A 16,846-nucleotide genomic window follows, 5' to 3' on the forward strand; every position below is an offset into this window, starting at 1 on the left:
AACTGAGTCTCTTCCATCTTTGGAATTGTGAGGCCAATAGACAACTCAGCATCACTTGGAATGGGGTATCACTTGTCCAGTACGGAAATCCTGTCTACCTTGGATGCTAGTCCTCATTCTCTACTCACACGTGGAGAAGACAAAAAGCAAAATTAGCATCCAGAACAACATACTCAGGAAGCTTGCAAATTCAAAACAGGGAACCAACTCAGCTGTACTAAAAGACACCACACTTGCACTTTGCTTTTCGGTGGCCAAATACGCGTGTCTGGTTTGGGAAAGATTAGCTCATGCAAAGAAGCTGGACCCTGTGCTGAATGACAGCTGCCACTACATCACGGGATCTCTAAAACCAACAAATGTGAACAGCTTTTATGTGCTTGCCAGACTAACTCCTCTGGATATTAGGAGAGCAGTCACAAGCTAAATGGAATATTTACGAAAGGTTAAAGATACCAGATGTCTGTTACATGGCCACACCGCAGCAGTTAGCTGCCTGAAATCACAAAAAAGCTTCCTAACTGCAACAGAACCACTTTAAAAAAATCACTGATGTCTGCATGACTGGAAATGTGGTGCACACGGCTCAAAATACGCAGTGAAGACATCAAAATGCACATTGATACTGCCAAATGCCTTTCCGCTGGTACAGAGAAAGATTGGTAGAGTTGAAGATATTTACATCACCTCCAAACAAGAATTGTCAGGTCAAAAGTAAATATGAAGATGTGGAGTTATTCCAGTGACCCAAATAGATGTGACTGCAGTGAAACACAAACCATAGAACATCTGTTGGTCTGCCGACTCCTGGAGGAACCATGCACCATGGAAGATCTTGCCAGTTCTATAGACCAGGACATATCATGTGCCCAACACTGGGAAAAAAAACTATGATTGCGATGGAAAGACACAAGAACAAGAAGAAGTCTGGTCCCTCTATCTCCTCCTCACAGCCTGCTGGTCACCAACAGGAGAAGCATTGAGAGCACAGGAAAGACAGTATCCCTGTTCTCAGTTCCCGTGGCTGGAGCCACAGTGGTCCTCAGCTGCTGGGAGAAACAATATACTGCATGGAAAATCCTGTCAGCCCTGGAATGGTCTGAAGCATGCTGTCACTATATGGGGATGGCATATGCAGAGTCCACTGAGCACACAGGAGTTGTGAGGTTATGGAGCATGCTCAGTGCATATGGAGTCTTCCATGAATTTAGATCCCAAACTCTAACAAGTGGGAACTGAGATTGTTCAGAAATTTATAACTTGGTCAAGTTTGGATGGATTTTCACAGGAATGGCAAGAATCACATGTCTGATCCTACAGTGACTCCCCTGCCAAATTTCAAGCTGTTGCTCCAAAGCATGTAGGCACAAGAGCTGCTCAACAAAACTGTTGTAAAATTATTTTTAACACGGGCAAAATATATTTCATTAACCTCCTTATTGGAAATGCCTATTTCTTTAAAGCTGAAACTTTCATAAAATCAGTTTGAGACAGATACCTGACATAGGAAATTTCACCCTTAATGGTTTCAGTTTGGCAATATCACAACCCCCTGAAAACAGAGTCTTATAATGGGAAGTGTTGGGCAACATTAACTATCGGGCAATCTACACTACCTATAATGAACTTCTAATTCATTTGCAAACAGAATAGTAGTAGTAATCTTGTACAAATCAAGATTTTCCCTGCAGGAGAAGTGAATGAATTTTCATCGTTCATTAATCATTTTCAATGTTATTGTCTTCACTAGTGTCATGACTCCAACAAGATCAGCAGCTAGCTCCATTAGTGGTTCTGGTTTGTGTGACAGTACAATACAGCCTTTTCATATTCTCACCAGAGCTGTTAATACATTACGATGACTTGTCAAAGAACTGCTTTCTGAGTTGTTCTTTCACACTGTTTTTTAAAAAGTACCCCCCAAGTAAATTAAAAGCAGCAGTATTTTATCACATTATAGATCCTGAACTTTGAAACCAAAAACAGAATGATGATTTTCTTATTAGTTGCATCAAATACTGTTGTTCTGAATTTAATTCAATACAAAATCAGGCTCACATTGAAAAAGAGTATTCCTATGCAACAGTGGAAAGAAATGATGATTTGATGGGATTGGGAAATTTGTTAGAAGGGATCCATCTCATTCCAAAAGAGAATAGCAGACCACGAGCAGCATCTGCTTTTCTCCCCCTTTCTTCTCAGCCTTGATTTCTGCATGTAAAGGTACACTGCTTCCTGCTCCCATCTCCCAATCTGGAAGACCCAGCTCTATGGTGCTTCAGGAGTTGTCCAGTTTCCACACATATGATCCGGCTGTCTCTCCCAGCTCAAGGCTCAATCCCCTGCACGCGCGCACGCGCGCACACACACACACACACACACACAAGCCCTGCTGTCTCCAAAGGGAGAAGCAAGATATTACAGGTGGGCAAGTATCTGGTGTGTATGTCGTGGGAATTCGGCCGGTATTCTAATGTTTAAATGAATTCTCTTTGATGGCATTCACAGGCCCTCTTCTGTTTGCATTCTTGACTATCCTAGTATAAAAATGGGAATTTTTAAGTAAATATTGCAGAATATCTGCAGAAAGCCTAAGGCTATGGCTACACTTCCAGCTGGAGATATAATTCCCAGTTCAAGGAGACATATCAAGGCTAGCTCTGATCTAGCTAGTGCACTAAAAATACAGTGTAGCCATGGTAACACTACCATGTTAACTAACGGGAGGGGCTACCCACCCCCAGTACTGTTGTGGCAATTAGTCTAACTTTTGCCTTCTTAGGAAATTACCATGAAAAATAGGTCAATTTATTTTCAATAAAGAATGTTATAAACAGGTGCAAGACAGAGGGGCTGGATTAGTCCAAACAAAAATGGCCTATTGATAAATGCAAGGATGGTTGAGATTATACTTGTTAACAAACAGATGATGTAGGTCCCCAAATTAATGAACCAAAATAGGTGTGTAGGATATTAGGCCCAATTGGTGGACAAAGTAATGAGGGTATGGCCTATTATACCCATCACTCCCCTTTTGGGTCCTTAAAGAAAGAGACTTGGGGGGGGGGGGGAGAAAATACAGAAAGAACAGAAGAAAAGACAGAGAATTGAGCTTCACCATCATGGCTGCTCTCTCACCATCTTCTGGGATCCCAAGCCTTTGTCATCCTGATTCTGACCAGACCAGGCCAGAGAGAGGGATCCTGAAGACATCGTCACCTCTACCAGCTCCAGCTGAATCCCATACACTACCTGGGATGAAACAGGATCAGATGTTAGCAGCAGCAGCAGCAGCTTCAGCTCATCTCAACTAAATACTTCTCTTTTACCCAAAAGAATACTTATTACGTTTGATACCATTGAAAAGACTATCAAATAAGCCAGGGGAGATTCTTCTAAAAAAAATTTCCAGGTAAAAAGAAAGGGAAACAAAAATGTTTTTAAAATGCCTTACTTAATACTTATGTTTCAGATGCTTTCACTGTTTTTTCTTTTTTTTCTGTAATAAGAAGTTTAAAAGATTTTTATGGGCATGTTCGCCATGGTACTAAGCATGCTAAAGTCTCCATATGCCCAATCATAGGACTGGAAAAGATCTTGAGATGCCATCTAGTCCAGTCTCCCGCACTCATGGCAGGACTCTCATCCCCAACAGGTGTTTGTCTAACCTGCTCTTAAAAATTTCCAATGATGGAGATTCCACCACCTTCCCAGGCAGTTTATTCCAGTGCTTATCCCAGACCTTGTTTAACACTGTTTAATGTTAGACAGTGACTGGGTTAATATCTTTGGCCCATTTATTCCATCTACGTTAATACAACAATACACACCATCTGAGATGCTCAGTACCTACGTGGGCAGCTAGCCCCTCCCAGCACTCGGACTATGCTTGGTTTTTAGAGCATTAGCTCAACCACAGCTAGTGCTGGTATGTCTCCCTATGCTGAGAATTACACCCCACCCCACCCCCCGCTCCAAGTGGAGACCTACTCTACATTTCAGACTCAGGTTCCAGGTGCAAATACTTGAGATTATGAATTTCAAAAAATTCATAAATGTCAGTAATAGTACAAGAAGCATGATTCTAACAGGTACACTCAGTCAGGGAACAGAAACATACTATGTGGCTTATGGCCAAAAAAAAAAAAAATTAAAGCATGGGAACTAAGTTTAAGCATATACATGGCCTTATTTTTATTATCATGACCACTGATATGAAGCTTCAGATGCTGAGCACCTCTGAAAGTCAGGTCACTTTTATTTAAGTGTTCAAATAGAGTCAGGGATTTGGAATGTAGAATCTGACAATTAAATGGACGCAAACAAGCAAAAGTCAAAATTGTGCTTAGCTATTATTAGCCAAAAATACTTGAATGTAAACAGAAAATGAAAAAATATATAATCTGTTGGTAGACATTTCATAAACAGAAAAAGTAGTAATATTACTGGAATAAGATACACATTATTAATTCTTCACCCATTTCTACAACTATGAACTGCCTTCCCTCTTTTCCAACACTGCCTTTGTGCTGGGAAGAGTGAACCACCAACAGGTTCCTTCCAGGAATGTCTCCAGGATGATATTCATGCCCTGTGCAATGGAGTTGCAGCAGGCCAATTTCATCCTGGTGCCTCTAGAGAGGGTTGGAACTAGCTCTGAATAGATTGTTCCATAAATCTTTGCTGTTCTAGAACCTGATCCCATTCTGCCTTCTCCAATCTTTTCACGTTCTTTGAGATATCTCCCATCTGTTGTTGTCCTCCCAAGAGCTATGTTCTACCCTTGATCTCTTTTTACACATTTTGATATAAAGTCCTTTTCAGGGTTTAATATCAACAGTTTAAGCTTTATTAACAGCTTACGTTAATTTTATTTTAGCTTTAAACTATCAAATTTCTTGGATTTACATTGGAAAGGGCTTATAGTATGATCAAATCACAAGAACCCTAATTTTAAATTTTGTGGGTTGAAATAAATAGTACTTACTAAACTGTCCTGTACAATGGATACAGGAACAGAATCTAACAATTCCAGGGAAGAGGGGAACAGGATCAAAGCCAGGCTTCATAGACCTATTTAATAATGTATTTCTGGTAAAGCAATAAAGTTTACAATATGGCCCCTGTTTGCAAAAAGGACATTGTTTTGCCATGTTCTTCTTGTAAATTCCTTGTGAGACTCAAAGTGTTATTTTACATGTTATTCATAAAGACAACTGTCAGTTCTGTATGGGTGTACCAATGTGTTATGGGGATTAATCAAAAGGAAATGTGTATGTTAAAATCATGTGTGTCATTAAGAATCCTTTGCCAATAAAGTGGAACTCATATTATGGTCAACAGAGTGAATGGCTAATGCATAAAGTTGCAGTGGATCTTCTGTACTTCCTGGAAAAGTGATACAGAATAATTTCCAAATGCAATTGTTCATGCTTTTATTCAACCAAATATTCTGTAGAGAAAAAAAACAAGGGAAATATTGTGTGAAGATTCCCCTCACTGCGCTTTTCTACTGCCCTGCAGTATAGAACATTGCCTTAAACACTAGAACAGCAAGGGAATGGAAGGGGGAAATAGTATTTTCCTCCCAAGCATTATCAAATAGTAAAGATCTATGTTGCTGACTACATAGGTGCATACTATGTATTGTATTTGAAACCAACATACATTTTAGGTTAATTAGATGATTATAGCTGTAGTCATTTGAATCCCCAATTTCATCCACTGATTGCTTTTGGCATGGGGCCCAAAGCCAGAAGCTGATACATGGCATGAGCCTCCTTGATGACTTCACACTTGTGAACCAACATCTAAAAAACACATACGTGGGATGTCATAACTTCAAAACTAAGGTTCACTGCACCCTTTATGTTAAATGGGGGAAATGAAATAGGGGGAGACAGAGATAATGGGGAGCGTGAAAAGAGACAGGAAGTGAGATTTAAATTGTCCTTCCTCCCTCACCCCCCAAATACCAACCAAGCCTTCAGTAGCACTTTGCATTGTTAAAAGAAACCCTGAAAGGGAATTGTTCAATGTTCCAATTTCATTTTTTACAACAGAAAGTGAGTTAAACACAGCTATTGGGCCAAAAACTTCTGCTGAAAAGACCTACAGGGGTTAATGTTGACTGAAAATGAGAAGCTCAACAGCACATGAAGCTGGGCTGATGTAAGAGTATTATGAAAGGGAATGCTGACATAACTCTGAAAGGATGCTACAGTGTAAAAAACAACAATACAGGGCGCTTTGTTGTAATGCTGACTTACGTAAAGAGTAAATAAAAGGAGAATCATATAAAAATTGAATTAAAGTGATGTTAATGATCAAACAAACCCACAGGAAATGGAGAGAGAATTCTAGCATAATCTCCCATCCCATTGTATCTATGTACTGAAGCATACATAGCCCTACATCACCCGATCTCAGTCAGTGAATGAGCTTCCATAGCCTGCAACAAACGTGCATTGGTGAGTGTTAAGTGGCTAACAATGAGTAAATAATTATCCAGTGAGGATTACAGGAAAATGAGGAAACATCCAGAAAGCAAAAAAACACAGCCCTAGTATGATCCAGGAGATCTCAATTGGCAATGAAGTCACTTAAGAAGCGTGAAATAAAGTTGTACAGAAAGACAGACAGGAGCAAACCAAGAACTTCATGAATCCTACTTGGCAAAATACTTTTAAAAATGCACATCTGCTTTCCACACCCACCGGTGAGGAAACCATTGGCTCTACAAGCTGAGCTAAGAGAAGATCATCTGGTGTAAATTTATATATGCTTTGAAGGAAACATTTCCCAAAATTGATAAAATGAACTGCTTCAAAGTGTTATCAGTACTAAGTAATAACTTAACTCTGGTAAAGCTAGAAATATTCAGGGCTTGATTCTCCATTCTGATGCACCAGTGTCATGACACCAGTAGAACTATTTATTTCCATTGTAAAAACTTATGTAACAAATTTGAGAACTGGGCCCTTGGTTTAATGTATCTGTTTCCTCACATGTGCACCTTAGGATGGCTCGGGGGAATTTAGAGAATGAGATCCTCACATCATTCCAGTGAGATATAGAGCTGTCCCACAAGGGAAAAAAAAGTGGCACCATCCCTGGACTCTGTAGCAGCTTCATTTAAATTAAAAACGTAGAGTTTTAATTAACTGAATAAATAGTATACTCTGTACAGTAGCTACAATGTTAGTCATGTTTATATACAACGTGGTTTATTTTACACAGACCCCATATTTTAGTTTTCAATATGCAAAAGATTAATTACACAACTGCACCATGGAAATTGTCTTTGGGGGCAGCTGGAAGTTTGGGCTGCTTTTGGCATCTTCAGAGGCAGATTGGGGTTGTGGAATAAAACGGTTAAAATGAGCAGCAGTGAAATAGTCAATAGTGTCGATATTTAAATGGTCATTAGATAGCCAACACCGCACTGAGATGGATCCTCTCATTCTGTTTCACTCCTCTTAGAGCTGTTGTCCAGTCTGTCTGCAGATTCTGGAAAACAACAATGCATTGTTTGTAACTGGTATTCTCTTCTTGTTTTCAAAGTCGTCTTTACAGCCCTGAGGACTAGAAACATGATATTTTAAACATCAAGACTATAGATTCTTGAGCACAGTTCTGTGGGAGGAATGGATAATGGGTGGATTCTGTAGCTGCAGTTGCCAAATACATAGAGGCCACACCATGCTCTTTCAGTAGAAGAATGTACCTGAAATATAATTAAAAGGAACAGCTATCTTTGTCTGGTGCCCGTTGTTTTTGTAGGGTTGCCTTGTTTATATTGTAAACAGGGGAGCCAAAACATGTATACTTACTAGAGCCTATTTTTAATCATCCATGAGCTTTTCCAAAATAGCAAGTGAATCTTGAATTCATGTAACCCATCATCTGGCATGGGGAAATCTCCCTTTCCCTGAATTTGGCTAAGCAGCATCTTGCTGTCATTAGGAGGTGCAAGATTAAAAAACTCTTTAAAATATCTAAATTAAAGATGGTGGGCTTAGAAATAGCAGAGTATTGAGAAGTAGCCAAGTACCAGTGGTTTTGAAGATTAAGGATATGCATCCAAAAATAGCCACCTTGCAAAAGCATGGAATACTACTAATACAATAATCCTGTCCTGTGACTCTCAGCCCATCCACAATCATACATGTTACCAGGCAGCACTATCATTATAATGCCTGGTACTGCTTTGTTATTGGTTCGCTGCCCTACCATCTCCCAGGTCTGTTAAAGCTACAGGGGGAGAGTTACTGCTGCTTAGGGCAGCAATAACTTGCAATGCAAATTGCACTGTAAATTTTGCTGCCTTGACAGTGCAATGTGTCACATTGAACATTTTACCTCTATGTGGTTAAAAACAAAGGACCAAAATCTCTGTCCCAACTCACAGCCCTTTCACTTACATGCCACCATTTCAGTGGGACTGTGAAGGATGGAAGGGAGGTTAGAATTTGTCCCTAAAGCTTAAAGTAACAGCGAGGCCATTCTAGATATAAAATAATTGCTGATTTCAAATGTCACTGACACTGGCCCTGACTTGGTTCACCTTTTATACACATTTACCATGGACTAAATATTCACACAAGAGAACAGTAGTTTGTTTACACTGTGTTTGGAATATTTTTGAAGGCAGATCACTTTTTTTTTCTACCCTGAGTTAGAATTCAGTTCAGGTAAATGTAGACCATCCCTTAGGAAACTAAATATGGCAACTACTCAGAGAGATTAAATGAGATTGTATGTTGTTTTTGTAAGTTGCAATTAGACAGCCAACAGCTTCACTTGTAAATACCAGACTGTAAAGGATAAAAGACCAGTGCCTGCTTCCTTCAATAAAATGCCTGTGTTTTTTTTCCCCCCAAGGAGACAAAAAGCCACACACCTTTTTGCCAATTGTACTGGAAAATTATTTCGGTGGAGCCCCTCTAATTGGACACATCCCATTTATACCATATCTTTCTCCATTATGTGACCACAAATGTGGTCTTTGTTCCCTAACATGTGAAAAGCAGGTGCTGTAGAGTCAGAATGCTTTACTCTTGAGGTGAAGCTTACCCCTCTTCAGGAGGGCTCCATGCTTCTGTTGGGATGAGGCTCTATAGTCTGTAAAGGTAGTGGAACAAGAATACTGTAAATAAAGTGCATGAGGTGTTTTACCAGACCATTTCCAAGCCCTGCGTGAAGATATAAAGTAGGTAGGAGCAAGTCCACCCTGCTACAGCTGCCTAAATCCCACTGTGGATATAGCCCCAAAAATCCTATTTTCAGACAAAGATTCCTAGTAATAAAAAAATTAGGAGACAATATATTATTCACCTGAATCATCCCTGGAGAAAAAGAAAATATTGTTCAAAGTTTCTCAAGACATGTTTCCAATAGGTATTAAGAATTTGATTTTTTTCTAAAACATGAATTGTTTTCCTTAAGTGCCTAGAAAACAAGGGCTTTATTCAGGACAATCAAGTCTATTGTTGAGTGTGTGTGTATGGCTAATTTTATTTAACTCTCACATTTTGTTCTCCACCTCCCACCACTTCCTTGAATAGGGAACGCTCTCTTGAGCGAGTGAATGAAATGCACAGCACCCTCTGAGAGCACAACCAGTGCTGTATTAGCAGAAGTGAATAGTGATGCACTTTACACTTGTCTCTCGAGGGCCTCATCCAAAGCCCAGTGAAGTCAATGGGAGTCTAGAAGGCTTGCACAAGCACCACTCAAGTCCTCAGAATGGGGCATAGGTGTCCTTTTCCATTACTCTTATAGACTACATAGCCTGATTCCAACAGTAATACAAAGCCCTCAGCGCCTGAGGCAAGGAAGGAGAGGTCTGTGAGAGGGTTCCCTCACCACCTCCTCCTAGCTATCCTGACAATCAGCTCTGCCAGGTGCTTCATCCTCCTCCATGGTTTCTCTACCCATCTTCTTCTGTCTGCACCTTCTTTCTCTCCCCTTCTCAGAGTGGCAGCTTGCAGTTTCTGGCTTGGCCTTCCAGCCAGGTCACTAAGTTCCTTCCCTTCCAGGGAAATCACAGTCCTTCCTGATCAACTGATATCTCCAATACCCTGTACCACTAACCATAGTGGAACCCACCCCACACTCTACACTGTGTTCCAGCCCAGGGACCCTATAATGTGCAGCCCAGGCCTGTACTGTCTTAGCCCTTGCTGCTGTTTCCCTGGGCTTCTACCGCCATCACTAGATCCCATCCTCTCTGAGTACATCAGCCTCTCAACTCCCTCCTTTCAGAGAATAACTGCAGCCCTCCTTGCTGCTTACAGCTCCTGGGCTTTTTACAGGTCCTTCCTATTCCTGCCCAGCTGTGCCTGACTCTAATTAGTGGCCTTCTTGTAGCCTATATCTCTCCCCTACTGGCTGCTTAATTGGTCAATTAGGCTCACCTGGCCTAATTTACCATCTCAGGAGCCAGTGTGGGGAATACACCCATCACATGGTCCCTCATGGTTCTGGCTCTTACTCTACTATCCACACTCACTCACTTTGTTCCTCTACTTCATGCTTCCTTCCTGTGTCTTTTGTACCATCTAGGTAATTAATTAATTAGCCTTTTAACTCTCTCCAGCCCACCCCAATCTATCAGTTGAAAGCACTTCCCACAGTCATGTGTGCAGCGGGGCAACTAATTGGAGTTGTAGTGAGCAGAGTACTGGACCAGCTTCTGTTGCTCAAGGTGTTTTACCAGAACCCCCCAGCCTGGCATGGAGGGACACCAGAGACCCTTGAGACATGGTCCATCCCAACCAGACCTACACCATCCCGGGCTGCCCTATCTTTGATAACTTGTATTTGGTCTAGGACCTCCTGGAGCTCAGGTATAGGGATAGTCTGTTGTTTGCTCTCTGGAACAGGAGAAGGCATTCAACAGGAAGGACCATTGGTATCTCCTGGCACTCTGTGGGCATTTGGCTTCAGGCCCCAATTTGTGGGTTTTCTCCAGGTGCTGTACACCTCTGTGGAGTGTTTGGTCAGGCTCAACTGGACCCTGACAGAGGCGGTCAGCTTCAGGCGGGGGATGCATCAGGGGTGTCTGCTGTCAGACCAGCTGTATACTTTGGCAATCAAGCCCTTCCTCGGTCTCCTCCGTCGGAGGTTGATGGGGTTGGTGCTCTGTGAGCCAGAGATGCAGCTGGTCCCATCAGCGTACACCAATGACGTGCTCCTCGTGGTCCAGGACCCGGGCGACCTGGTGCAGGTGGAGGCCTGCCAGGTGATCTACTTGGCGGCCTCCTCCACCCGGGTCAACTGGGTCAAGAGCTCTGGCCTGATGGTTGGGGCAGGGTGGCAGACAAGCTCCCTCTCAGCCGTGCTTCAAGCCATTTGGTGGAGCATGGGTCCACTGCTCTATCTTGGTGTTTACCTTTCCATCACGCATCCTTCTCTGCTGCAGAACTGGCAGGATGTGGAGGCCAGGGTGGGTGAGAGGCTGCGGAGATAGACAGGACTCCTCCTGGGCACTAGGGCACTGGTACTGAACCAACTAGTCCTGTCCATGCTCTGGCACCGGCTCAACACCTTGAGCCCGGCCCCGGGGCTCCTGACCTGGCTCCAGAGGATAGTTCTGGAGTTCTTCTGGCCAGGACTGCACTGGGTCTCTGCAGGGGTCCTGAGTCTTTCCCTGGAGGAGGGAGGACAGGGCCTGGTCTGCCTTCGCAGCCAGGTCCATGTCTTCTGCCTCCAGGCCCTGCATAGACTCCTTTATGGTGCAGGTAGTCTGACGTGGAGCACGTTGGCGCACGCCTTCCTCTGCCACCTTCGAGGGCTCTGATATGACCAGCAGCTCTTTTTTCTCCACCCGAGGGGTCTTCCGCGAGACCTCTCCGAGCTTCCGGTCTTCTACCATGACCTCCTCCAGACCTGGAAACTGTTCTTGGCAACCAGGTCCATTGTGGCCACCAAGAGGGCGGACCTCCTTGCGGAACCCCTGCTACACAGGTGTGCAGGTGGCAGAGTCCCCCTCGGTGTGCCGGAGGCTGGTCCTGGCAGAAACCAACAGAATCTGAGACCTCCTGGACTACGACAGCGGGCACTGGTCGGCGCTTGGGGCTCTCCACCATTCTGACCCCCCTGCACGTGCTCCATGAGGTGGGGGCAGCCTTGTCACCCACCTCTTGGGTTTTCCTTGAGCGGGTAATATGGGAGGATGCTTCCCGCCCACTCCTCTCCCCAGGCCTTTCGGACCTTTTCATCGGGCCCCTGTCCTGTGAGCCCTCCCAGCCCCGGCTGTTGCACAATCCGAGCCGGCTGCATGTCTTGCTTCTGAAAAGCACCAAGGAAACAACTTTACATGTTCATGCTCCACACATTTCACTTCCTCACCCTCGTGTTCCACCCTGATACCAAATGGCGGGACTATCTACCACCTGTGTAGGGTGAGGAACCCCGGTGAGCAGCCTCTATTCCATCCTGGTCCCACAGCCCACCAGGGATATTGGTTGGCAGCTCCTCCATGGAGCCATGAGCATGGGCATGTATCTGGCGTCCCCATCCCCGATACCTGCCCCTTTTTGCGGCATGAGGGAGAACCTGGCACATGCTTATCTCAAATGCACCATGTTTCAGCCTCTATTCCGGCCCCTCCAGAACCTCCTGTTGAGGTTCTGGCTGCACTTTTCCCCACACCTGTTTATATTCGCACACCCTGTCCATGGCCCCACGAAGTCACAAGACCTCCTCGTCAATCTCCTCCTGGCCCTGGCCAAAGTGGCCATCTTAAACACCAGGAGGAAGATGCTAGACAAGGGGATACTCCGCGACTGTGGGTCCTATTTCCGCTCCTCCCTGATCTCACGCATCCGGGCAGAGTTCCTCTGGGCAGCGTCTGCTGGTTCCCTAGACAGCTTTGAGGAGCAGTGGGCACTGTCCGGGGTTCTCTGCTCGGTGTCCTGCTCTGAATCCCTAGTTTTGAACCTGTGATCCTCACTCCTGACCCTGTTATTCCTTAGTTGTTCCCCTATTCAGTTGGTTTCCGGGTCCAGTGGTCCCTCCCAGGATTTCCAATAAGGCCAGAGACCCCTGAGACCTGGGAGGGTGCCAACCCTGTCATCACTGGCATCTCTGGCCACCTGATCCCCACTGACACCCCCTGTCTTCTTCTGCCTGATACCACTTCTGCTCAGACCTTGGGGCTAGCGTCCCTGTCATGCCCAGACAAGTGGGTGGGCCCCACCACCACTGTGTGCAGTCAGGCGAACCCCACAGAGGAGGAGACAACTGGGCCATCTCCAGACTTGGAAGAGGGTCCACCCCACGGGGAAGTCTCCCTTCCCCCTGTCATTCCACCCCTGCCTCCCTGATGCCATCGCTCTCGCCCCCTGGACCCACCTACATAGGCTAGCCCTCCACCTTCACTACCACCTTGGAGGGCTGAGTGCTTTTTCAGGGGAACCACAACAAGTGGAAAGTGTGAACTCAGCACCTCCACCTTGGTGTGGAGGGGGAGGAGGCCCCTGTAACACCATGAGCGGACTGCTGCTGCCGAGCCCTCCGCTGCCCTCCACCCCCGCAAAGGCCAGTGGGTGGAACCAACCAAGGAGACATTTGGCAGCAGATGGGGGAAGGTGTCACCCTCTCCCAGAGACCTTTCCTGAGGAGGCCTTGGAGGGAGCCCCCTCCCTCTGCCCTTCTGTCATTCATGCCCTCCAGCAGCACCAAGCTAGAAATTGCCCCAGTTGCTGACTGGGAGGACCTGTGGTGGTGGGTGGAGACCTGCACTCCATTTTCTAGGAGATCGAGGCCCTGGGTCTGACCCCTGTCTCTCCGGGAGACGACAGTCTGGGTAATGGCTTTGTCGCACCACCCTCTCTTCCTCTCTCCCCCTTTCCCCAGGCTGCCATCTGCACTCTCACTTTTGGGGCACCCCTAGCCTCACCCACCTGCCTGGCCATAGAAGGCACTCCGTTAGAAGCTGCCCGGCCCATTACACCGATGGCCGGTGCCAAGCAGCTAGGCCCCAAGCCTTTCGGTGTGTCCCTCTCTGAGGCGGTGCAGCTGCCCCCTTTACAATCTGGGGGCCTGGACCTAAGCAATCCCCTGCCTGCTGCCATGGTTGTGAGTGCCACACTGGCATTGTAGAGGGCCTCCTTCCCACACCTGCCCCCTTTACCCCCATGCCCGGTCAGGTGGTGCCATATCGGTGGCCTAGCTGCTGGGGCCCCTGCTCCCGGTCCTGCTCCCATTCCTGGTCCCGATCCTGCCCCTTGTCCTGATCCTGTCTCCCCTGCCACTACTCCCACCCCCACCCCTTCCCCTCTCCCCCTGCTTCCCATGTCACTGCCACCCCCGGGATTGTCTTGTTTCCCTTCTCTCCTGACAGCCCCCGGGAGGCAGCGTTTGTATTTCCCTCTCCCAGCCCTGGCAGGACTTCCACCTCACCCTCTGGGCCATGAGGATCATTTTGAGGGAGGGTAAGGGGACCAGGAAGCAGGATGCTGCAACCTATCGGCAGACCTGCTGCTTCCATGATTCCCTGATCACCTTGGGGTTGATTGTGGGTTGCTGCAGGGCCCTGTGAGGGCTGGCGGTGCTCCTGCCCACGAGGATCTTCTCCTGCCCCCATGATGAATCTGACGACCTTTGGTACTCTGAACACCTGGGGCAGCAAGCAGAAGATCTTGCTGACTGCAATTGTGGGGGGGGGTTTTGTTCTGCTCAATCATTCCACCATCCTCTAGGCCCAACCTTGTGAGCTGGTGATTGTCTATTGCAAAGTGATGAGCACCTTCCACTCCCACTGAGGAAAGCAGTGAGGTCAATGAAAGCTGAGATCCTCAGAAGTCCACATGATTGGGCCCTGTAGACTTTCATCATCAGTGCTGGTGAAGGTCCCAATCTCGGGGTCATGAACTGACATGAAGAGGTCTCAACAAGACTTGGGTGGCAGGTTTGTAGAAATTTTCGTGGTGCCTAGAACCCGTCCCCTCCCCAAACTCCTCCCCCCCCACCTGCCTAAAGCTCTGGGAGGGAGTTTGTGTGGGGGGAGGAGGTCTGAGGTGCAGGCCCTGGGATGGAGTTTGGGTGCTGGGTGCAGGCTCGGGGCTGGGGCAGGGGTGGGGGTGCAGGAGGGGGTGAGGGGTGCAGGCTTGGGGATGGAGTTTGGGTGTAGGCCCTGGGCTGGGGCAAGGGGTGGGGGTGCAGAAGGGGTGAGAGGTGCAGGCTTTGGGAGGGAGTTTGGGGGCAGGAGGGGGTGCAGGGGTGAGGGCTGTGGGGCTGAGGATGAGGGGTTTGGGGTGTGGGAGGGGGCTCAGGGCTAGGGCAGAGGGTTGGGTGAGGGCTGTGGGGCTGAGGATGAGGGGTTCATGATGCAGGAGAGGGCTCAGGGCTGGGGCAGAGGGGTGAGGGGATGAGGGCTGGGGTTGAGGGGTTTGAGGCATTGGAGAGGCTCAGGCTAGGGTGGAAGGGCAGGGTAAGGGCAGCCTGCCCTGCCATTAGTGGATGTGGGGCACTAGGACCCTGCAGCAGCAGTTGATGCTGGGAGCCGGCAGAGCAGAGTCAGCCTGAGCTGCAGGCTCTGGGGCCTCAGGGGGCAGCAAGTGTGAGCTGGGGGACACTCGGGGGAGGCGCGTGGGGGCGGCAGATGGGGCAGGGGGAGAGGCCTGGCCCCAAACATCGGTGGAGCAGGGCCCCCAGGCCCTGAATATTGCTGGAGTCCAGGCACCACGAGTGTATATAACTCGCCGCCCCTGTCAACAACCCTGCCAGTGCTAAATGGTAGAGGGTCCCCAGGTAGGGTGACCAAATGTCCTGATTTTATAGGGCCAGCCCGATATTTGTGGCTTTGTCTTATATAGGTGCCTATTACCCCCCTGTCCCGATTTTTCACCCTTGCTATCTGGTCACCCTATCCCCAGGGCTTCCTGATATGGTAAAGGTTGAGAACTGCTGTACAAGTGCAGCAAAGTGAAAATGTTCTAACCATTGAAACTCCAGCGTTTCCCCATGTATCTACCTTCTGTGCAAAGCTGAAACATGGCAAAGAATTGTTTGCTAAATGCAAACTCTGCTGAAATTTTCTTGGTCAGAAAAAGAAGATTATTCGGACCCAATTTTACATTTGTAATGACAAAAGTCTATGAATACAAAGTTATCTATTGTCAGGACAATGGCATATTGATGCCAGTGCAAGTCTGTAGAAGTGTCCTGTTACAATGTCAAATAATGACTAAGCGGTATCAGCACATCTTTATGAAAAATGGTTTGATACAGTGGTTTGTACAGTGATAGCTTAAGAAGGCACTCTCTGGTGAATGACAAGCCAATAAAAGTTTAGGTAGATCACCAATGACACTGTCAAATTGTGGGCAAAATGCCTGTATATGGCGGTTTGCTTAAAATATCAAGAGTAATACAAAAGAATTTCATTACTAAGAAGGTTCTTATATAGCTAGGTACACCAAGAAACATCTAAAAATATATTAATTAAAATAATACTAATACTGAGCCATCATCTCATAAAGGCAAGGAAGTTATGAGTCAGGACTGCTACAGGTTATATAAACTAAACCATTTTGCTACATCCAAAAGCCTGCAGTCTGAATGAGATCTGGACATTCAATGAGTGCAACATTTGCCCCTTCAGTTCACAAAACTCTTTTCACCAATGAACATGTATTATTTTTACATTTTTAATTACAGTTAATGTCTGATTGACTGCTGCAAAGAGCATCAGCAGTGACAGCAGCCATCTTGCTGAAAAGTAATGTCACTTATGACATCACAAAGCAACTATGAATGTACCACTAACCAGATTGCCTTATTGATAGAACATCTCAACACTTTATTTTGCTAAAAGCCATATCATCTCATGCACTGT

At 46.2% G+C, this 16,846-nt stretch overlaps 1 long non-coding RNA gene across 1 annotated transcript in view; it reads right to left on the reverse strand.

The window, feature by feature from the left end:
• Positions 1-16,846, reverse strand: part of LOC135974262 (uncharacterized) — a 45,673-nt gene that overhangs the window by 17,060 nt on the left and 11,767 nt on the right. Inside the window, exons 2-4 of the long non-coding RNA XR_010591479.1 lie at positions 9,076-9,123; positions 7,290-7,509; positions 3,139-3,252 (exon numbers count right to left, since the gene is read on the reverse strand). This is a non-coding gene — a long non-coding RNA (uncharacterized LOC135974262). The remainder of the gene's footprint in view (positions 1-3,138; positions 3,253-7,289; positions 7,510-9,075; positions 9,124-16,846) is intronic.

Source organism: Chrysemys picta, chromosome 11 (genome assembly GCF_011386835.1).
Source record: "Chrysemys picta bellii isolate R12L10 chromosome 11, ASM1138683v2, whole genome shotgun sequence".
Classification (NCBI taxonomy): Eukaryota; Metazoa; Chordata; order Testudines; family Emydidae; genus Chrysemys; species Chrysemys picta.